Raw genomic sequence first — 25,302 nt, forward strand, 5'->3', positions numbered from 1 at the left:
GTTTTCTACCCCCAGCCATTTTATCTGTGCAGGAGGGTTTTTACAAAAAGGATGGTTTTTTCTTCCACAGCTGAACAGGCAGGTTTCCACTCCTTTTTCAATTTCTTTTCAGGTAGCTGAAATGCTTTTGATCACAATTTATAAATATGTCAGGCAAAGCTGTGAGTAAACTAGCAAGAATATATTGGACAGTTTGAGTTTTAAAATTGTGTCAGAAATCGTATGCTGGCCTATGTCACACAGAACCAAGAATTCTACACAAGTGCATGTTAAATTTATGGGTGGATAACATTTAACGTCTTACGAAATCTTACCTAATTATTGCAGTCTGATAAAGTTTTACTGAATAGGTTTTTCAGCTAGCCAGGATTTGGAATATTTTACTACTGTGAGCATTTCATAGGCAAGAAAAGGTAGGAATTCTCCCTCTTTCAGACCCAATGAGGAAGGCATTGCATTTATCTTAGCCTGTCCAAGGGCTACTAGAGAATTCTGTCTTTGGCCTGTTCTCCAGTTTCTGTAAACAAAGATGACTCTGTAGAACTGACATTAGGAGAACTGTGCTAATGTTGCATATTTTGAAAGAAATGCATGTCAATAAACAGATCTGAAAAAGGAAAAACCATCATAAAGACTGGAAAATAGAAAGAAAACCAGTAGCCTTTTAAGAAAATGTTGATACTCTCAGGCCACTGTGTGGAAGGTGATTTGCTTCCCTGTAAATTAAACCTTTAAGTTGAAGTGATATGAATACATTTGAATAGTAAGTTCTAGGTCTGACCACCACTTACTTTTCCTGTTTGTTTAGGGGAAAATGATTTCTTCTTCTAAGGAAGCATACAACCACAGGTGAGGTCAATGGCTTCTACATAGAAGAAAAAGAGCAGCAGGCTTCGGTAGTGGGAGTCGTTTATAGTCTATTTCTGTTCTGGTAACTAAGATGATTTGCATCTTCGGTCCTCATCGCAGTCTCCAATATCCTCGAGGTGGGCAGCGGAGGGGGAGATGCTGATCCCTCTCTGGCGGCCAGTGATAGGATGCAAGGAAACGGAATGAAGCTGTGTCAGGGTAAGTTCAGACTGGGCATTAGGAAAAGGTTCTTCACCAAGAGGGTGGTCGGTCACTGGAACAGGCTCCCCCAGGAAGCGGACACAGCACCCAGCCTGTCAGAGTTCAAGGAGCATCTGGACAACGCTCTTAGTCATATGGTTTAGTTTTAGATAGTCCTGCAAGGAGCAGGGAGTTGGACTTGATCCTTACGGGTCCCCTCCAACTTGAGATTCTATGATTCTACTCTGTGACAGATGTCACATCAGCTGCTATCATTACTGTAACTCTAAAACATTCACATACGGCCCCATGTCACCTGTGTCCCTCAGCAGCCAGGAAGAGCTTTTCATCCGCGTCAGAGGCATTGGTAAGTTTTTGTGTATGTGATAGAGGGAGCTGAAAAGAATACTTTTTTTTGTATGTTTTGAGGATGCTTGAATACCATTCACTGTGGCAATATGTTGTAATTGTCATTATTTTCTGGCATTTGTCCAGAGAATAACCCTGCTCGGGTCAGAGCTGTAAAGCTGAACCAAAAATCTTCTAAGTGATGTGTGTACGAGCATGTTGATGGGTGGTCTACTGCTGCAAAACATGTCTGAAGCGCTGAAGTTGAAACTGATGTCAGCTGGATTAGGAATGTTCTGCTGATCCTGAGCAGTGTGCTTTTTCTGATTTGGACTGAATCAATGCTTATAATCCTCTCTGTAATAGAACATCTTGTTTTTTCCTCTTTTTTGTCTATTTTTTTAGACACACATTTTAGTGGGAATCAAGTGTATTAAGCAGTTGCTGTCATGACTTGCCTCTGACTGGGCAGTCATGCGTAATAGGCAGATATTTGTACTGTGTCTTGCCAGCTGAGCCTTTTTCCACCATACATCGTCTTTTAAAAATATTTGCTACCATAAATGTTCAGAATAACCGTATCTTTGCCTAGTGGTATTTTTTATTCAGCACTCAGGTATTTTCTGCTGGCCATGTAAATGCTGACATAAAGGTATACACCCTATTAAGCAAGACACAAAAAACATCTTGCACCTGGAAAGACTACTTGATAGAAACGTCTAGCGGAAGATGAAGATAACCTTTCTAATTCCCTGGAATAGAGAAATAGCTGAAAGTGGAAGACATTTGCTACCATTTCCAGGTTAGTCAGTACAATACAATAGGACATGGTGAATGCTGACAGTTTAACTGCACTTAAATGTTCTTAGAAGAAGGATACAGTGAAAAAAAACCAGACATCTTAGACTCGACCTCTGTTTTAAGCCATGTAGTGCCAGATGTTGGGAGAGTTTTCAAGGAAATCATCCCTATATGCTTGTCTACGCTTAGACATCACCTTACGCAGCAAACAGCTTTTTGACAAAGAGGGGTATTGGGTGAGAGGCATCTTTGCTTGGGTCCAGTCTGGCTGCTCTTACATGGTTTTGGAACCTCTTCTACAGCTCATACTGGACTAAATGTTTGCTATGTCATTGTAATGATTCGATTGAGTGTTTTATAATAATATATACGGCAAGAAAAAAAACCCACATTTAAAAAAGTAGCTTCAAGGCTTCACAGGATTATGAACTTATGAAATCAAGAAGTTGCAATGGAAAGTATCTGTCACTGTAATAGAATCATAGAATCGTTAAGGTTGGAAAAGTCCCTTAAGATCATTGAGTCCAACCGCTAACCCATCACTGCCAAGTCCACCACTAAGCCATGTCCTCAAGCACCACATCCACCCATCTTTTAAATACCTCCAGGGATGGAGACTCAACCACTGATGTTAACAAGCAAAAGATAAAGGTGAAAGCTCATATATAGTAAGAGATTTCTGGAATAGGTATCTGAACAAATTAACTGAAAGAGAGTTTAACTGTTAAAATTACTTGTCCGGAGTAATACATTTCACAACTGGAATTTTGATATAATGGCAGATATTTGACATTTATAGGTGGAAAATGTTTGGGTTTCTATTGCTTTTCAGAAAGACGTTATAATTTTCATTTCAGTTTATTTTGTTTTCCCTTCTGAAATTATTGTACCTATTGGTTTCGTATCAAGGGATTAAACTACTTGTTACACTTTTTTGCATTCAGCCGTTTTGATCTGAAACTAATATGTTTTGCAGACTTGTGGTCTGTACTGCTCCAGTGTAGGCAGCCAAACTGCTGCTAAAATTAACTGTTTGCAGAATTATATACATACATGTGACCCACGTGTATAGTGAAGTTTTAAAAAACTAGATTGCCACAGAGAAGAACTATATTCTGAAAATGTTCATAATGTTGATATTTAAGACCACTTTGGTTTTTGATTCCTAGCAAACCCTTCTCTGCTCATGGACTTCTTAGTCTGCAAACATTTATACACATGCTTAACTTTTTTTTTACCTGAAATTTGATACTCAGACAATGTGTTTCTAGCTATGGAGAAAAAAGATGGTTAGAATATTTACTCTTCTAAACCTAAAATATATTTTTAATTTATTTTTTTAATTCCTTTCTTTCCTTCCTGAGAAAAATGGAATTGCTATTTGGGAATTCAATTTAGGAGATGTATAGCTAGATACTGTACAAGAACTTATTCCACTATGGACTTTATTGGGCTAGATAAAGATGAATTAATCATTGTAATGGAAGTTTACAGTTGCCTAGGGACCAATGGTTTTAAGTTGATCGTACTTACTGTTGGTAAACAGAGGAAGGTCCCTAGCAATAATGTGGAGAACTGATACCTCAAAGAGGCTTATTTCTCAAAGTTAAACACGTTCTGAATGACATTCTTTAGAGACAAAAGTGTAAGTAGATATGAGATTGTGACTGAAAGGTAAATTAGAGCAGAGGAAGCTTAGTAGCTAGCCAAATAGCCAGTGTACCATGGTTGAGAAGAGCAACTTTGAAAAACCCAGCTTTGGTGACAATATGAGGGCATAAACATGTAAGGAAAGAAACGTGTATATAATATCACAGTGTAAAAAGTGGGAAGGCAAGTATAATTTGATATGAACTAGAAGCTGTGAAGTATAGTGAAAGGCAGACCAATCCTTGGTTTAGCTAAGGACAATAGAATATATATTACATTATATTAGGGGGAAAAGAGTACCTCCTTATATATGCAAATGACACCATTAAATGTTTAAGAAATTGCTAGTAACAACAGAAAAAAAGAAAGTGTTCAATATCTATTTCTTTTCTGTTTCTGGTAGGAAGTAGGAGACTGCACTCGTACTCCATAACGATGGTGAAGCATTTTCCAAGTAATTAGTTTCTAAGGAAAGCAATAAGCAGTATTTTTATGATGAATATTTGAAAGCAGCTGATTCAGATGAACTGAATTCCGAAGTAGATATATACTGTGTTAATTGTAGAGGAATCTTGGAATACTCTAGAAACTCTTGGAAGAGGTGAATGTAATATTAAAGCTTAAAAATCAAACAATCACCAAACCAACTGAAAAACAAACAAACAAACAAAAAAACCCAGAAACACAAAAAAACACCAAGCAAACAAGAAAAAACAAAACAGAAACCCAAGCAACGTGACCCATGTTGTAAAAGAGAAGCTAAGAGAACGGTGAGGTGGGTTTCTATACATAACAGTTCAAAAGTTTGAATACAGAGCATTTGTGCTAGAATTCAAGGCAGCAGATTTTTAGAAGATAAAGTCCTGTCAAACAAATGTGAATTCTTTCTTTGGGAATGTTAAGAGTTTGGCTGATAAAGATAAGTGGTTTTGTACAGCTGCCTGTCTAGTTGTATGCTTAGAAATTAGATACATAAGCGACACGTTCAAAATTGGGATTGTACCCTTGAAAGTAATTATTCTGAAAATAATTAAAAGGTCATAAAACAGAGAGTTAACTCACTATCACACACACACACACACTACCATGTTGCCTTTAAAGGGGGGGGTTTCTCTTTATTTTTTATATGTAAAAATAAGTAGTGTTTAGGAGAATTGAGATTAAATCGTTCATGTGTATAGTATAGATAAACCTCCTTATGCCCACATGATAAAATGAAGCTGAAAAGTAGAAAACTTACAGAAGAGAGCCCTAAGTGCTTGGAAACTGGGGAAAATGTCTAATACTGAGTAGTTAAAGAGATTAGTTAGCTGTAAGAGAGGAAAATATCAGATACTAGTGAATTTTTCAGTCTAATAGAGAAAGACTTCATAGCCTTCTTCATAGCCTGTCCTTGAATACTCTGATCAATGTGATTTTTAAGCATAGAATTCTAATTGTTTTAAAACAAGTCTGTGTGAGTCAGGTTTGTGGAACAACATATTAACTCACATTATTTAGCACCAAATTTGCATGTAGCACACTTTTCCTGTACTGGTCTGCATAACACTAGTATTTTCACCTCATGCTCACCCTCCACCTTCTAATATTCCCGTAACTAATTGTTAAAGATTTTAGAAGATTCTAAACCTTTCGTATGTATAAAACTGGTCAAAGTTATGTCCATATATTCTAATATTAAATTAAAATAGGTACTAAATATTCTAATATTACATTTAGAATAGATACTAAATTATTTTATAGATATGTTAAAGTTTTAAATTGAGAGGTACTTTATTACATTTTGGAATTTTAGAGCAAGGACTTGTATTAGAGGATTATAATTTCCCTTTTAATAATGTGAAAGTAAAAATTACAGTATTAGATCAGATCATCATTGTAAGATTTTTTTCACCCTCATTTTCCATCAGCAAGAAATATTATATTGTACAGTTGCACAGTAAGTTCCCCATAAAGGACGTTACTTATTCAGCTGATACCTCACCCTCACTAATGAACATCCAAGGATGCCCAATAGCCATGGTTTGCTTTGCCTCATTTGTGTTTAGTTCTTATTCCCATCAAGATATCTTTGCACTGCATTTTCTAAATTTCTGTTCTTCCTACCACCCAAGCGAGCAGTGTATCTGTCCTAACCAGCCTGAGATAACCAGCAAAAAATGAGTTTCCACCTAGACAGTCTTCTTGACTGAGCAAAGTAAGCTCTGACATGCAGCCCCCACGGTTAACCTGCAGTGCTCTGGATTTTTTTATTTCCTTTTCTAATCCAACATAATCCATCAATTTCCAAGCCTTAAACGTTAATTTTCCAGTTATATTTTCCATGAGACTTAGCAACCTGAGGTCTTGCTACCAAAAATAACACCTTTCTCGACCAATGTATTCCAGGTAAAACAGTGTGTTAGTTGAGAGGAGGAATTTCTGGTAGTGACCTCTGAGGGAGAAGAAGGTTGTTCAGGAAGAAGGAAGGTGCCTTTTCTCCTTCCCTGAATAGACACAATTTTGTTATCTGCTCAGTTTCTGCCCGTATTACTTGCCAGAGGATTCAGCTTGCTTGTGCGAGCTCACCACTGAATAGATTACAAGGTTGACACACAATATTTTTTCTTTCTTAAGGTAACTGTGACAAATTTCATTATCCATAGTTACATCTTACTGGTTTTATCCTCTTCTTTTATGTATATTCCTGCTCTTCTACCATGAACTTTTAATGCACTGAACTACATAAGTCAGTTATGGATTTTGCTTAGACACATATGTATGTAAATGTAGATACATTTATATAAAAGTCTCTGTGTATTTTCATTTTGTTGCCTTTCAATGTCAATGAACTTTTCTATGTTCTTTCCAGAAAAGAACACCTGATTTCCTTGTGTATAATTTGCCAGAGGACCTAAAGAAAATTAACAGTCTTAAATCTTGCATTTAAAATTCCTTAGACACTTGAAAATGAAACTTAAAAGGTTAAAGTGACAGAAGTATATTTGGAAATGCTGCTCTGCCTGTGTGATATGTGTCGTTCTGTATGGCTTCATTGTATGCCTTCTTGCTAAGAATCTTTATCGTGTCTCCTTAAAGAAAAATGTTTCAATATGCAACCTTCAGTTCTAATCCCCTTCTGTTTGTGCTCTCTCTTTCTCAAGATGGGATAATCAGTATTGAAGTTCACATGCTGGGGGAGGAATGACATCGAAGAACATTGTAAGTTGTTGGGTTTTTGAAGTGTGTGTATATATATATTGCATTACTTCTCTAGAGATATTTGTTCTTTCATTGTTTGAGGGTTTCTCTGAATGCTTCAGGATCAGGATTTTGCAAAGCTTTACATGCTACTAGCGAGAAATGTAGCACTGTTTTTTTTAGCTGAGTCACTACAGATAATTATAACCATTAAAACCATCCATTGTTTGTGGGTTACTTAAAATACTGCTCCTAATATATATTAATTCATCCTTTAACATTGAATTTCATTTGTTTTCTCCACTCACCTACCGTCTTGACATTACATCTCATATAGTTCTGTCCTCTGCAAATTTCAGTATCTGCTTGACCCTTTACAGGAATAAAAATATAGTAAATAGCATAGTAATTAAGATGCTAACCACTGGAGATAATGAAAACTGATGATTTAATTTCACTCTTCTCTGTCTCTTTCTAATGAACCAAGGCTTAATCCATGATAAAACGGTTCCTCATGTCCCATCAGCAGTCCCAGGTTTTACTGTCAAGAACTTTTTAAAAGAAAAAATTATAATTATATTTTATATAATTTTATATTTTTATAGTATATATTACGAAAGTATATACTTTAGCTCTCCTTATTAGAAGATATTCCTGTTGCACTAGCACTCTACAAATTAGGCAGAAATTCATAACTGGTTTTTAACATTTTCCTATATCATACCCTTTTAAAGCAATCATTTCTGACTGCTGATATCCATGATTTTCTAGTCATAGCTAGCATAGGATAAGTAGATATGCTACCCTGCAGCCCTTTTCATTTTCTGTTAACTACTGCATTAGAGCTCACAGTTCAGCCAGATGACTCCGAGGCTCCAGCAGAACTCATGAATAACTCTGCCTAGGCCTAATGAAGTACAGCTTTTCAATGTATCTGTTTGTTCCAGTATCTTCTTACTACTAATGCTCAGAAACTTTGTACATGACTTATTCCATCTTCTGGAGAAAAGTGACAAAATAAAGCATTTACCTGCTTTTTATAATGTTGTCATCTTTTAAAATCCAGTCATACCACCAGTTCTTTCTTAACTTTCCTTCATCCTTTATTTACACTTTCAAGAACTGTTTACATCATTGGTTACTTACTTTTCATGGTCTGCTTTGGAGTCCTCCTAATTTACATCTTCTATTTTTAACCTGCCACAAATAATGCTCCTTTCTAGGGAAGAAGGATTGAATAATACAAAAGAAAGATCGTATCTGTAACTGAAAGAGGAAAATAGTATATTTATGCCTTATAGCATGTGGATCATTATATTTATTCATTGTTTACTTTTGACATTGTCCCGCACAACATCCTTGTCTAAAATTGGACAGATACAGATTTGACAGAAGGGCCACTTGGTGGATAAGGAGTTGGCTGGATGTTCACACTCAGATAGTTGTGGTCAATGGCTCGATGTCCAAATGAAGACCAAGTGACAAGTGGCATTCGTCAGGGGTCGGTATTGCGACCGGCGCTGTTTAACATCTTTGTCAGCAACATGGGCAGTGGGACTGAGGGCCCCCTCAGCAAGCTTGCCAACGACACCAAGCTCTGTGGTGCAGTCGACACGCTGGAGGGAAGGGGTGCCATCCAGAGGGACCTTGACAGGCTTGAGTTGGGCCCTTGTGAACCTCACAAAGTTCAGCAAGGCTAAGTACAAGGTCCTGCACATGGGTCAGGGCAATCCCAAGCACAAATACAGGCTGGGCGGAGAATGGATTGAGAGCAGCCCTGAGGAGAAGGACTTGGGGGTGTTGGTTGAGGAGAAGCTCAACATGAGCCAGCAATGTGCGCTTGCAGCCCACAAAGTCAACTGCATCCTGGGCTGAACTAAAACAAGCATGAGCAGCAGGTCAAGGGAGGTGATTCTCCCCATCTACTCCACTCTCGTGAGACCCCACCTGGAGTACTGCATTCAGCTCTGGGTTCCCCAACATAAGAAGGACATGGACCTCTTAGAGCGAGTCCAGAGGAAGGCCACCAGGATGATCAGAGGGCTAGAGCACCTCTCCTATGAAGACAGGCTGAGAGAGTTGGGGTGGTTCTGCATTCAGGAAAGAAGGCTCTGGGGAGACCTTATAGCAGCCTTCCGGTACCTGAAGGGGGCCTACAAGGCAGCTGAGGGGGGACTTTTTACAAGGGCATGTAGTGACAGGCCAAGGGCTAATGGCTTTAAACTGAAAGAGGGGAGGTTTAGGTTAGATATGAGGAAGAAATTCTTCATAGTGAGGGTCGTGAGGCACTGGAACAGGCTGCCCAGAGAAGCTGTGGATGCCCTAACCCTGGAAACATTCAAGGCCAGGATGGATGGGGTATTGAGCAACCTGTTCTAGTGGAAAGTGTCCCAGCCCATGGCAAGGGGGTTGGAGCCACATGATCTTTAAGGTCCCTTACAATCCAAACCATTCTATGATTCTATAATATGATTTGTAGTTCTAAGGTATTCTTATCAAAAATTCAATAATTTTATAAACTTAATTTAGATTAAGGGGACACAGAAGCATCTGTGATTTTACAGGAGACATCAGAGGAAGTTTTGTTTCAAATTCCACTGACTTTGTTAAGTCAACTTCACTTTGGGATTTTTCTATAGGGAGAAGAGTAGAAGTGTGGTAAATTCATCTTTATTTGCATTAAGAAGGTAATATTATCCATACAGTATCATTATACTAAAATTCATAGGGTACTTTAAGAGCTTGTGTGCAAATCTAATCCTTCCACAATTGTCCATAGATCATATGGACTGACATTTCAAAGGTTTTTTGGAAGACTTCAAAAAAAACAAAAATGAAAAATGTTTGCCAGTTACATAAGAAACCTAGTGAGATATTTGCTATTTCAACAGTATATTGAATTTAAGTTCTCTCCTATTTGTGCGGAAAAACACCTGTAAGTAATATAATGACTTTTCCTCATTTGTGGGATAGACATAATTTCTGTTTCATCTCCCTTCCATCAGTCTCTTTATATTCCTGTGCACATATGTCTTTTCCATTGAGCTGTTCTCCATCTGTAGGACAGTGCTCAATGTACGAGAAAATAGGGATTAAAGAACATTTTACTGAAGTTCAGAGGAAAGTGGAAATTCTGCTAACGATCATGTTAGTTCTAGAAAATGTCAACATAATATAGTCCATACTTAAGGATTATTCCTTGTGGACCTTAAGAAATCTATAGGACCTGCACTTGTCAGGCCACACCTGGAGCACTGTGTCCAGTTCTGGTCCCCGCTATACAAAAAGGATGTGGACAGGCTGGAAGGGGTCCAGAGAAGGGCCACCAAGACGATCAAAGGCCTGGGAAGCCTGCCATACAAGGATAGGCTGAGAGAGCTGGGTTTGTTCAGCCTTGAGAAAAGGAGGCTCAGAGGGGATCTCATCACCATGTACCAGTACTTAAGGGGTAGCTACAAAGAAGATGGAGACTCCCTTTTCACACGGAGTCACGTGGAGAGGACAAGGGGGAATGGGCACAAGTTGCTCTTGGGGAGATCCCGATTGGACACCAGAGGAAAATTTTTCACATTGAGAACAGTCACCCATTGGAATAATCTCCCCAGGGAAGGGGTTGACTCGGCCACATTGGACACCTTTAAGATTCGTCTGGACAGGGTGCTGGGCCATCTTGTCTAGACTGTGCTCTTCCTAGAGAGGTTGGACTAGATGATCCCTGAGGTCCCTTCCAGCCTCAGATTCTGTTATTCTGTGATATTCTCTAGAATCAAGGAACTTAACACATATAATATAGGAAATAGAATTAATGAATTGCTTAAAATAGTCACAGAAAAGTGCAAGATATGACAGTATTTATGGATATTAGTTGTGCATAAATTAATTGAACTGCATTTTGCAATTTATAGGTGTTTATACAAATTACATTTTCTAGGTACATATTAGCATTTTTCTGCAGGAGTGATTGTACTTGTGTAGCAAGATCTTTCTATGAATGAGAATGATATATGGTCTTCTAAAATATACGTTTATGTTTTTATGTGTAGAGAAATATGTATGTATATTTATATTTCTGATTATGTTTTTATTTTGTCTTCTTGCAAAGAATTTCAACTGAAATCAAAGCAGCAAATTAATCTAAAATTGTCATGGTTTTAGCTGGGATAGAGTTAATTTTCTTCACTCTAGCTGGTACAGTGCTGTGCTTTGAACTTAGCATGGGAAAAAAAATGTTGAGATAACACACAGATGTTTTGGGCTGTTGCTGGGCAGCGCTTGTACTAGTCAAGGACATGTCTAGCTTCCCGTGCTCTGCCGGGTGCACAAGAAGCCGGGAGGGGAGGGGGCACAGCTGAGGGAGCTGATTCAAACTGGCCAAAGGGATATTCCATATCATGTAATGTCATGCCCAGTGTGTTACCTGGGAGGGGCTGGCCGGGGGAGGGAGGGGGCAATCACGGCTTGGGGACGGGCAGTGACGGTCGGCGGGTGGTGAGCGGTTGTATCGTTCGTGTTTCCGTGATTTTTTTCCTTTCTTTTTCCTTTCCCTTCCTTTTCCATTTTATTATATTAACATTTTGTCATTATTATCATAATCATTACCATTATTATTATTATTATTATATTGTAATCATTAGACTGTGCTTGTCTCAACCCACAAGTTCTTTTGCTCGTCCGATTCTCTTCCCCATCCCACGGGGGGAGGGGGGAGTGAGCGAGCGGCTGCGTGGTGTTCAGTTGCCAGCTGAGGCTGAACCACGACAAAAATGTACCCAAACTTTTGGCTGGACCCAATGCCATAGTATTCCTATTGGAAACAGCCATATAGGATAAACATGTTTTAACATGCAAATAAATACGTCGGGTCGGGTTTCCCAGTGTCACTACAAAATCCACCAGACAAATATGTTACATTTAAATTGCAGGAGTGTCGTGTGTATGTCATCCACGACGTTGTTAAGCTTTTCCCCTATTAATGTTCATACAGGCTATTGAAATCAACTAGTCAGAGATTTCAGTATGCTGGTACTCTGGTTGATTTACTTTGTTCTACAAAAGCAGGCTCTGTGGTAATACCTATATACAGTGAAATGAGAAAGTTTATAAAGAAATCGTGGTAGTAATGGAAATAAAAGAGCTGGTTCGGATTTAGGAGTAATTACAATGACTGTGGTTGTTCTACACCTAGTACTATTATCAGGTCAGGAATTTATATATAAACCCTGAGAGATCTCATTTCATGTGTCTGTCCCTGTTGCTGACTGTTCCATATGACTGCTTTGTGTCAGTGGAGCATGAAGCATCTGGGACACATCTTTAATACAATCAGTAGTTTGGCAGTGTGGCAACAGATAGCTTAGAAGTTCCTCACCTGGGTACTGGTAATGCTGTAGCTACATAAGAAACCCCTTGCCGTTTGGTAGTATGTTGATTATTTTATTTCAGCGAGTTAATTGCTTTTATCCCCTTCTGTCCTTGCCACCTTTCCACTGTGTTGAAGTCTCTGTCATGAGCAAAAGGAACAAAAAATTAAAATTGAAAAGCTTAGATGTACTCTGAGACAATGGGACTATTGCCGTGCTGTGTACTGTGTGGCATATTGTTAAGCCAGTTTTTAAATGTATTAAAACCCAAATATTTTTTAAAATGTACTCTTGCAGATGATCATGCAGGGTATAATGAAACAGTCTTGCTCACTCGATTTTTCTTTTTCAAATCATTACATGTATATGCATTTTCAGCCTACTGCATTCACTAGTTGTTGGTCGTTGTCCTACACACTGATCCTTCAACGAACTGCTTTTCAGCATATTTCATGTGCTTTTTTATCCTTTACTCTTCATCTTGTTTTTTAAGGATGGTAATAAGGAAGTGTGAGTCCTTTCGAAACCTGCCACATGTTGATTGAGCCTGTCTATTTTCCAATTCAAAGTACATTTTAGACATCTCCAAGATACTGAAAGTAAGAGCTTCATATTAAATCTATATATTGATACCCAGCTCTGTGTTTCTTGTAAAGAAGAGACAAAGCTGTCACTAGCTGAGTGTGCTGAAGAAATGAGAATTTGAGGAAAGAGCCACTTCAAGCTTAACCCAGACCAATGAAGTTATGTGAGTAGAAAAGAGATGCAATTTAATAAATTGGCAGAGACTATTATTGTTTCTTATATCAAGGTTATTTGTGTTCTGACTTTCAAAATGTTGCGTGTTGCTTCAAAGACCTGGTATCTGCCTCCCAGGAATTTTCCTACATTTGTCCAAGGCTGAGATAGATTACAGAAATTAGATAATTTATCTTTATGTCAAAACAAGTGTATATATTTTACATATCACATTTTCCATTTTAAAAGTGGCTAAAGGGCAAAGTCATATAAAAATCAAAATCAATAGATAAAGTGCTATTGACTAAAACCTTTTTAATTTTCTTTTAAATAAGATTTTAGACTCAATTTTGCAGCACTTATTTTTCAAAATGTATCCAAGGGTCTTATTATTAAGAACATTTAAGTATTTAGAAACCATACTTAAGATTTCTGGAAAAGATTTATTTTTTTTCCCACTGGAATTGGTGTTTGTCAGAGTATTTCCTTCTTTCACAGTACAGGGAACACTACACATATTAAGAAGAAAAAAATGTTGAGTTAAAACCAGTACTTAACAGGTGTTAAGACACCTTAATCTTCCTCTTCCTCTTTTTACTCCTCCTCCTAGGTGGAGCTCCTCCTCTAGGTGGAGCTACAGATCTGCATGTGAGTTCATTAGGAAGAGGTTTATAATTCTTTATTAAGATTTAACTTATGTCTTACCTTCTCAATACTGTATTCAGTGAGCCATTGGGGTTTTTTTTAATGACTCAGAATAAAAGATTCTTTTGAACAGTTTAAAGCAGAAAAAATGAAAATAAGACACTTTCATGGTTCAAATTTTGGGGCACCTAAAGAAAGTGAGGAAGAGTATTAAAGAGGTTATACAGTAACTTTTAAAGAAGAAAGAGTCAACCATGCTTAGATTTGAAAGATTATCAAGATTCAGTACTTATCATATATGTATGTATTTGAGAAGCAGATGTCTTTTGAGGCAAATGTTGGTAGACCCTCTCCTTGGTTTAGATCTCTGCTTCACAGTTTGAAGGATCATGTTTCTTTAATTGCTTGCCTGCTTTCTGATGTTATCACTTTGCAGATTATAAGAAAGACTTGTATTAGATTGTTTTCCTGTTTTAATAGGATTCTTTTTTTTAATGCTTTCTTTTTCAAGGGAAGGGGAGGGGGGAAGGGGGTTGCCTCTAAGTATCAGGTCTCTGTTTCAAAACTCCCTGGCATGGGCAATTTAATTCCCTTCCTTCCTTACTGGAAAACATCACAGAATCAGAGGATTTTTTTCTCGGAACATCCCTAGGCAGCAGTAGAACATTCCCAAACACTACCTATTGGACCTGAGTTTTCTTTACCCACACCTCCCTTCTTTCCATATAAAAAGAGAGCTTCATAGAAATCTACAGATGGCTGTTAATGTAAACGAAATTTCAAAAATATTCAGAGAACCTGTCTGTGGCTGGGAGTCCTCCAGAAAGAAATGTGTATTGCATGTTCCAATGTAATGAAACTGCCTTCAATAAAGGTAAAGGGGACAAGAAGACTTAACCTTTGGGATGGAATGGGGTCTTCCCTGATTTCTTATTTTCTTTTTTCATCTGGTTTTTCCTTCAGTGAAGTACTGCCTCTTGACTGCAAGAATAATAAGAAAAAAGTGAGTGTTTTAGCAAAAAAAAACATTTTTCCCAACCTAAAAAATATTGCCAGAGATCAAAATTCTGAAGAAAAGATATAAAAGATATATAAAAGAAAATCTGTTTGAATCTAGTAGTTTCCCCAACTGCGTGTCTGGGTTCAAAGGGAAGAATTATGAAGTCTCATGTTGATTGTAGTTTCTGTTTATGAAATGGTATCATAGTAAGGAATTCCCTCTCCTTTGCTTTTTGTCTTGTTTCCAAGTGGGAATGTATTCAGAAAGAGTAGAGAAGACATTAGGGTGCTTCTGAAAAGATGGTGGAATAATTTGATTACAGTAGAATTGGAAAATGAAAGCTGCTTCCAAAGGTTTGTCTAAAACATCTCCTTAGATATCTTCTTTTCCTTCTTGGTAAATATTTTACAATCTTTTATTGTCTGTGTGATGCTCTGTAGTACAGAAAAAAATACTTCCTCTGAAGGTCATTTACACTTAACACACACCACTTTCAACTCATGAAATTAATTTTTCCCAAAGTGTAGTTTCAGATTCAGAAAGCATTTTCTCCATAAATTTGAAGTCAGAATGGTATCTACTTTTCAAAACAGGAAATATACAAATATGTATTAACACTTTTAAACAACATCCTATTTTTATGAATAATGGCACAACCAATACACACTCAAATTTGTAGTTTTCAGTAAGATCTGTCATAAATCTGATCAGACAAAAATTGTTCCCAAGTCTTTAACAGAATAGAGCTAATAAAGTGCAAAATGCCTTTCCTTAAAAAAATATTATCATAAATTGCAACTTAATTTATTTCTCTTCATTGTGTAATTTTAGAAGTAAATTGCTTTATAGGAGGAAATTAAATATTTTTTTTCATAAGTTGACATGTTTTTGTAATCCGCTCATTTAGCTGGTCAACAGGAGTCTATAAAAGCTAAAGGATGCAAGAGTTATCTGTGAATAAAAGTATTGTAAAAATGTGTTTAACACTTACATTAAACTGGGAACTAAGTATTCTGTTTCTGGATTTTCTACTGATTTCCTGCATGTTTTTGCATGAATAATGTTTCTGTTCTGCAGTGAGTGCAGCCCTGCTCCTTACATGCTCTTCACCAGGTTCTATTGACTGTGAAATGAAAGCCATAGTCTCTCTAACTTTTGAAAGCTGTAAAAGATACAAATTCTGTCACCTATTGTATTTACTTTTATGTTGTGTTATGCAAATTGTCAAGCGCTGTAGAACAGTACTCAAAGGCATCACAATGACTCTTAAAAAGTATCCAGCAAGTACTGGATCTGGAAGTCTGAACAAATAGGCATTGATGAGACACAGGGCTAAATGTAGCAAGAGTAATGTTCAGAATTTCAACATATCTATGTCTTTGTGTTCAGGAATTTTCAGGCACCTGAAATTTCTCATATAAAGGAATATTGCTTTCCTGAGTGGCTTAACTCCACTGGAAACAGTGGGTCAAATTATAGTTAAAAGTACTGCCACACAAACTTCGGTTCCTTGCAAGAAAAATTTAGGGTTTCAGTCAGTCGCTAAGTTGGTGTGACAACTGATACAATAAAAGGGAACTTATTTAAAATTTTAAAAAGGAGAGCCATTAGACATGGATATTATTGCATCACTCGGAAAAGAGTTAGGAAATAAACTTGGATAAAAATTCTTTCTCGTGACGTGTCAGTGGTCTGGTCTTACAAAACAATTACTTTATTCATTTAGAAGAATGTGTGTGGATTTTAGCTGACTTAATCCAGGGGAAATGAAATATTTAATCTTTTAAAAGATTATAATGTTCCTTCTTGCTTTGTAGCCACTAATATCAGGAGACAGGGGAGGTAGTTATGGCCTCGCTGATGGACATATGGTGTAGCAAAGCTCATTAGCTCTGTTGTCCTTAGTAGAAAGGTTTATTACTTAGGGGTTGATCGGTGGAGAGAGAAAAGCTGCAAGAAAATTACTGAATGTTGTGTTGCATTTCTGTATGGCTTGGAGCTTCTTTCACATATGATTGGGCAGCTGGCTGATGGTCACTAGGAGCCCTTGGGCTCTCCCAGCAGTTCCAAAAAAAACCCCTACCACCCGGTCAGTAAGTCATATTGATGTCATAGGAAAGACATCGTAGCAGAAGAGAGTCCTTGCAGGAGTAGGACACAGTCCAGGTTTCTGTACAGCTCTTTTCCTTTAGAAGAACTACTGGACTTTACTCCAGGCTGGCTGAAAGGCCAGCAATATCTTCTGTTGCTCTGGTCTCGCCAGTGAGTGCAGAAAAAATTATTCAATTCCATTTGAGAAAAAGGGAAGGCTATGGCATTGTGGTACGAAATATCAGTATGAAACTTTAGAAAGGCATCATAGGCCAATTAGAGTTAGCTGGAATATACTGAATCTGCTTCTCTGTTAACTGCCTTCTCATGCTCAAATTTGCATAGTGTACTCTCACTCTGTTTCAAAGGATATTGCAGTTTGCATTGACCATCTTGGAATAAGGCACCAACAGGTAATCATAACTATCTGAGAGTTGGGCCATATTGTGTAATCCTTACCACAGCCAAGTTTTTGGGATCACAGCATCAGTTTCAATATTTGTTGTTATTTAAGGATACTGCTGTTAGAAGCATGTAGTCATTCAATTTTCCAGATATACTAGAGGCACTGCCTATGCAACTGAGTTTCCCATGTAGAGAGAATAAATTGTCTATGTCTCAAGAACATGCCAGAGTGTTCTGAGAACAAGTGCCCAGTGCATGTTTGGGGTCTGACCTTCTCATGGCTACGTGGTCAGTATGCTGGGATTTCAAATTAAGAGTTAAAATTGGCAACGTGGAAGCAGTTTCACAACGTGCCTGTACCTGTATGAAGGCTAACCAGAAAAGTATTCTATGTGCTTGAGAAAATTTTGCTGTTTAATAACGTGAGTGCACAAGTTGGTTGGTCTGGTGCTTCCATTGTCTTTTAAGTTCACAGGAAAAGTAAAGGGATAGTATGCACAAGGAAAGTCATCAATAGTAAATTGAATGTTATTGACTGAGTGAGCTACCAACTCACAGTCATCAGCAAAAAACAGCTCACTAATGAAGAAATCAGCCACACGTGTCTGCAGACTGAACTTGCATCAGTAAGAAACTGAATAAATATAGCTTTGCCAATGGCACAAAGTGGTTCCATCTGCGCAACAGAGGCAAGATGGGAAGGAGTATGGAAACCATTTATGATATTAAAGAGATCTTGCCATTTTCTACCTCTCTTAACCATCATCTTATTACGGAAGACTTAAATATGTCAGAAATAAAATTTGCAGGGCATTCACAGGTCTGCAAAACTCCAGGAGTCCCTTATAATTTACATTGTCAAAATATTTACTTAGGTCAATGGTCAGCAAGCAAAGACTGTAATTTGACTTGATGCTATTTGTAAAAGGTCATGTGTAGTGTTACGTTCTTAATAACTCCCCACTGAAGTTTTGGGAAGACAGATTACACGAAACAGAAATTGAGTTGCTCGCTTTAGGTATGCTAGGATTTCCTAGCATCAGAGAAGAGAAATGCCACAGTAATTATCACAGTTTGCATCGTGATTATTTGTAATAGATACTGTTGGTATCTTTGAATCGCTGTGAAATTGACTCCTGCTTTCAGATAATGTGAAAAGACCACGTGGTGTTCGTGTTGCTTTTTAAAATATAAATTGCCTTCAGGTCTTTTCCATACCTGTATTGTACAAAGGCAGTATATCACTGAGTGTACGGGTTCCATGTCAAGGCTTTGGAAAAGAATGAACATTCTGGACTGAAAAATTAAAGAAATCATCTTTGCATTTTGAACACAGGAGACTACAAATTTCAGGCTATGACAAATTTCTGTCACTCCCACGACTGTGATTAAAGATTTTTTTCTCTACCCTTCTCTTGTCAAAGTCTTGTACTGCGGTTATTGAGTTTACGTGCTATAATAGGTGGAGAGGTGTGCGCACTGTCATTCTCTTGCCCGTGCAAGAAGTATGTCATACTGGTACAGAGACTGCATTGAGTAGGCTGATAATGACAAATACAGGTTGAGTTTTGAGCTTCTTTTCCCCAGTAAATGGTATTGATTTCTCTAGAGTCAATGCCATTCCAGAGTTCTTTCAGGACTGATGTTGTTTTTATGTTAATTTAAACTGTGTTTATGCCATTTTTGTGACTACATTCTAGGATAATGGACACCCACTTCCGTCATGTCAAATACTGTCTTGGGCATCTGTCCTATATGTAATCTGTGCTCCTATCAAATCTTATTACCTGCAACTGCTTGTTTTCTGTTTGTGTTTTCAGCTGACAATCCAAAATTCACGACAATGCTTGAAGACAGAGGCATAGTTCCTGAAAATTGACAAGAGTTCAGGATATGTTAGAGGAATTGAAGTAGAGGGGAAAATAACTGCAAACAGTGTACTGCTTTTTTAAATTTTTAGACTGAGGAAAAAGTTTGGGTTTTTTAACCTCAATTATATTAACTATTTGAACAAACCGGGAAAGAGGGTTCTTCTTTTGAAGGCTGCCAAAATAAAGCAAAATTTTAGTTTGAATCAGGCTGAAACAAACAAACAAATCAGAGTGTATCTAGCACAACTTAAAAGTAAGTAAAAATACATATCATCCTTATATGTTGAATGAAATATATTAATGAATTCAAAACTAAGTGATTAATGCTGATTTTCTTAAAGTTCTTTTAAAGATTTTACAACAGCAATTGTAAAGCTGTTGTAAAGCTTTTCTAACAGTTTGGCCATACCAAATTATTTATGTGTTATATCAGAGTTGTCTGATCTGTATTATTTTCCCCAGAAAGGTGTGAAGCAATGTGTCCATCTCTGTGCACCTTCAGAAGAAGGAAATTGAAGCAGTCTTCCAGGAAATCCAGTTACTGGATTGCTGGTGTGTTACTGATGATGCCCCTGCCAGATGTAGCATAGTAACATACTATGACAATAATATATAGATAAAATGCAGTAAAGAAGCTTACACTGTGCAAGTAATGGATAATCTGCCTATGCGCATCATATTTAAATCATATCTTAACACCTCTTTGTACAATATCCTTTCTATTGAAACAACAAATTAAAGGCATAGGTTAAAATGGTATTATCTCCAGACACGCTTGAGTCCCCAGTCCTCTCTTACCTACACATTTTATTTTCTATCATTTCCACTCCACTGTCCTCATTCTTTTAGATTCTTTCCACAAACCAAACATCCTCACTGAGAATCAATCTCCCTCCCTTCTTCCCTCTCTCTTTTTTCCTTCCTCTTTCTTTCTTCCCCCTCCCCCTCCTTCTTCTCCTTGCCCTCCCCCTTCACCTTTTCTCCCTCTTCTCTTTTAGTGGAAATGAGAAATTATGTAGGAAAAATCTCAGGGGCACCGACCTATAAGTTTTCTAAAGGAAACTGGGGAAAAAAAAAAAAAACATCCAAAGAAATAGCAACCAACATCCTTTGATAAAATTCAGAGTATACACTTGTTATCAGGAGAGATAAGGGCCATGTCCAGCTCCTGTACAGCTAACAAGTGGGATTACACTTCTGCAACACATCTGAAGTGGGTGACATAATACACAAATGGGACATAACATGATATTCATTTTAATGCTTTTCATATTAGTGTTTAAACGACTGATATGCGATCACACAAGTCAGTGGTTCTCAAGCTGTGGTGTGATCCACAGAAAGCCACTTCATCACATAGTTTTCCCCCTGCCCTCCTCCAATCCTAACCTGAAGACAGATGAAATACATTAAACACTTTTCTAATAATGCTTTGCCAGATAGCCAGCTCTTATACTTGTTGTATTTTCCAACTCTTGGTTGAACTGAGACGGCATGTGTTGTTAGTAATGGGAAGAAAGGGAGGGATTAGAATACATTTTATTAAGAAAAATAGTCTGAGGAAGCGTGTAAACTTTCTAAGTGGGTCACTGTCACCGCAGCAACCAGGGGAGCTGGGCTTCAGTTTTTGCCTTCAGACTGACTGTCGTAAAATCGCAGCTCAAGGCTCTGCCGGGCGATACAAGCACAGGCACGTGCCTTCTGTGTTTCATGCTACTGTCACTTAGGAAGATGAGTTTTTCTGGAGCTCTGCAGGGGTACCACTGCTCCTTCTCTTTGATTGGAGGCAGTTTTGTCTTCTGCCAACCAAAAGTGGTTGGCAGAACACAAAAGATATGTCTGTCCTCTTTGCTTCTTTCCTCTCCCCTCTCATTGGGAGAGTAGAGGCAGTGACAGTATCATGATGAAGTGTTTGGCTGTGCCAGCAGCAATTAGCTGTTCAACAGTTGCATCTGTTCCCAAGAGAAAAGCTAGTAGAGCAGATGAAAGCATCCTGTGGGCTGGACTTGATCCATGGACTACCTGTAGAACCTGAAGAACTCATTAGCATCTCCTCTATTGCTTATATTCTGCTAGATGTAAAGGTATATCTAATTTAATTTTACATTTTATATACCCTTAATGAGACAGAGTGTGTTTCATAAGGGTATTACTTTGCAATACATATAGCAGTTTTGTCAGGGTAAAATGATGTGTGTCTTGGACATAAAGTGCTTCCTAGAGGGATTAGTGACATAAATATTTCCACTGCTGGAGAAAGCTGTAAGAAAGTCCACCAGGAAAAATCGAAGAGTATGCTAAATAAGATGTTAAACAAGGCTGCATTCAAAAATAATAAAGTTTGATGATTTAATTTACAAACTGCAAAGAAAGCAAGGACACCATGTTAAAGATGCTACTTACATATGATTTATTATTTCTGAAGACTGAAAGGCCAAATCCCAAGGACTTCAGTGGAAGTTACTTGCAGGATTCTGGCAGAATTACACTCCAGGATAGTAGTTAACTACCTTCTCAGTTCTTATAAGAGATATTAGAGGGTTAAACACTCAGCTTGTAGCTGTAGCATTTAAACTTGAGCTTGGGAAATTTAAATTCAATAAACATCCCAGCAGCTAAGTTCTTCTCAGAAAATAAGTCTCATGCATTTTTATGTGCTTCTGTATTATTTAATATGCTACACCTTACTTAGACTTAGTCAGAGTTCTGAAAGAAAATAAAAAATACAACTGGGATAGCTTTTAAATGCACTCTGCCAAATATTATTTTGCCCAGGTCATGCGTAGGGTGCTATCATTAGTGTTCTGTGCTAGAAAGTTTTGTTGTTGTTTGTATTTTTTTTGTTTTTGTGCCCTCTGTTATGACCTTGGGCCTCAATCAGCTCATTAAAAATTAAATTGCTTATTATAACCTGGCTTCGTTTTCCACTTTGATCAGAAAGCACAATAGGTTCCTTAAGTGGATTTACCCATAAAATACTCTGGTAATGAGAATAGAAGAGGCAAGTTTAATAACTTTAATATCAAAACAAAAGCTACAGAAATACCACCCAGAGAATAATAACAAACATTTTGTCTAACAAATGATAAAACTCCTCGCACTATGAAAATTCTGTTTTCTAGTTTATTAAATGAACATCTTTAACAATTGAAAATCAGTATAATTTCCACTTCTTCCATGGCTAGCGCTCCTCTCGCATTAGCGTGTGAACATTAGAGCATTATTTAATTTGTACTCAATTATTTGAATTCAAAGGAGGACATAAAACTGTTTAAAATCATAGAGAATTTTTGCTGAATGCTGTTAATTACTCAGTTTTCAACTATTGCTCAGTTTTAATGTGTTCACTTGTTACTTGCTATCCAGGAATACTTAATGATATTTCATAGGCATTTGTTCACGCAAAGATTCGGGAACGAGTGGTGGTACAAACGTAACATTAAAACATCTGTCATGTGAAAGCACAAATCCACTTAGGCTAGTCTCCTCTTTCTGACAGGGTCTAGAGGAAAGTATGAGAATGGGGAAAAAATATGTTGATATTTGTCCAGCATATTAACTAAGCTTCCTGTGACCTTTGGCGGCAGTGATCTTCCTCTTGCCTGTATAAGCAAATGATCTTAAACCAGAATATTCCCATGTAAACATGAATGTTTGATTTTTTTGTTATTCCCTTTTCATTATTCTCCTTTCTCGAAGATTTCATTCTGAAAGGAGATCAAATCCCTGCAGCTTAAATGACCAGTCACAAACCATGGATGATGAATAGTTCAACTAAGCAGATCACAGTTAAGTCTTGGATTGCAAATGGTTCTGAGTAACCAGTCTGTCAATTATAACTTATACTTGGCAGTCCTTAATGAACAAGGATCCAAAACAAATCATTAAGAATAACTTTTCGAAGAACAATGAGATAAATCTGCTCTTACTAGTAAGCTAGCTTCTGAAAATTGCATTAAAATTAAAATCAGTCTTACTTTTAAATAAATACAGAAAGATGAAACGTTTCTTTTAGGGTCTCATCATAATGTTACAGCTACCAGACAAGGGGAGGCAAGCTTAACATTTGACAGGGGTAGCTGTTTGAAGCCAGGACTACCACACCTTGAAAGAAAAGCTTTGTGTTTCAAAGCTTGTCTGCCCCAACAGAGAGGTCTTGAAATGAGACACACAAAGTAAGTGGTGACTTGTCAACTCCAACTAAAATCCCTCAACGTGCCCACGTGTGACAAAGGGCTGGGCGGGGTCTGGTTTTGCCTCTTATCGCGCACCTGCTCTCCAGTCAAGACAGGAGTAAGATTTTTCCTTCTTTATCACGCTTGCATAGTCACCATTGTTTGTTTGGGGTTTTTTTGTAATAATATGCAAAAACTGAAGATACAAGTTAAAAGACTGAACATGAATACTTTCAAGAAGTTTATTCCTCTATATAATTTTCAGATTTTTGGAGAATGTTTTAGGTGAAAATTTGCTTACTGTCATTCAAATCTTTTGTGTTTAGAACTTTACAAGAAAAATGCAGGACAGAAGCAAAATATCTCACACATCTATTTGTCCTGTTTGTACATCTCTTTACAACTGTCTGGAAAATTATTGAAAAATAATTTTTTTTTCTTTAAAGTATATTGTATTATAAAGGGTCTTTTTCATGATAGATTGTATTAATAAGAAGTCTTTTTATAAAAAGCAAAATTTAATACCCATAAGTGTAACAAATTCTTTAAGTTTAAAAACAAAGCTGCTTTGTGAATGGAGTGCACTAATAGTCAGCAGCCAGCTGATAATATAGAACATCTAGAGAGCTCTGAATTTGTCTCCAGATATTAATACTTGGCTGAATTATTCAGTTTTGCAATCTACTATTCATATATGTATTATTTTTTTTTAATGAAGACATTTTCCTTGGAAAATCACAATGGCCTAAATCAATCTCTGATTTCTGTAAATAGCTCAAATAAATTTCCCCACATGATGTGTACACTGTATGCCGAATAATTTTTATAATAAATCCATTAGAATCTTTCATGTGTACAAATACAGAGAATGGCAAGATTTTTTATGTGTTCATATTATTTATGGTCACAGTTTCTTTTATGAGTGATTTTCTATATGATGGTGATTATGGACTCACTAGTATTTTTCAGTCTTAGGCTGAATGTCGTATTAAATCATTTCTATTCAGAACAATATCCTGATATAGGTCAGTGATTTGAAATAAGCTTTGATCCATCATTAAAAAAAATACACTGTTTGCATATATATTTTATCTAATGTAATGCTTTTGTCTGCATTCTGTATTCATTGTGAGCAGCTCACTCATCAAGGAAAAATTATTCGGTTCTCAAGTTCTCCAACCACTGCCATTCGCAAGTGATTAGATTAAACTAGTTTTAAAATTAGGGAAGAATTAAGGATAAGAAGAAATAATAAGCAAAAACCTGTTAAAAACCAGAGGATTCAAAATGAAGATGTGTATGAATATATAATAAAATGGATATACATAAATATATCGCATCTATATATTGACACACATAAAGCATGTATATATATGTGTATATGTATGTGTGTATATGTGTATATATATAATTATATGTTACATATCTATAAGTTACATATATATGTATCCTTGTAGAAAGAAAGTAGAGATATGCTTTAAATATATAACCAAATGAATAAAGAACATATGTATGTTTTCAATACTAAAAAAATACGGGATAATACTAAAGAATATCAAAGAACCCTTTCCATCCTTGTCATGGGAAATATCTAGAACTGCCTTTATGGCTTGTTCCATATGTTCAGTATCCTGTAATAAGTGTTCTGCTTTGTGATTGCACTGGGGTTTGTTCTCATTGTTTAGGTTTTGTAAATAAAGCTGAAGAGTTTTGATATATTGCGAAACATTAGCAGTAACTGGCAGTACTTGGATTGATTGTTTCTCACACAGCATTACAGCACTTGGGTTAACTTCCAGTAAATATATAACACTTCAAAATGTCTCTATTTCACCTGATGCTAAGGTATATGCTCTCCTGTAAGCATGTGTTCTGTCCATCCCAAAACAAAGCACTGTATCTTACATTTATTATCTTAAGTTACTCTTGCTCAGGTATTTGCACTTTTCCAATTATTTTCAGTTAGGTAAGGGTTAGACTTTTACATT

Source organism: Phalacrocorax carbo, chromosome 4, assembly GCF_963921805.1.
Source record: "Phalacrocorax carbo chromosome 4, bPhaCar2.1, whole genome shotgun sequence".
Lineage (NCBI taxonomy): Eukaryota > Metazoa > Chordata > Aves > Suliformes > Phalacrocoracidae > Phalacrocorax > Phalacrocorax carbo.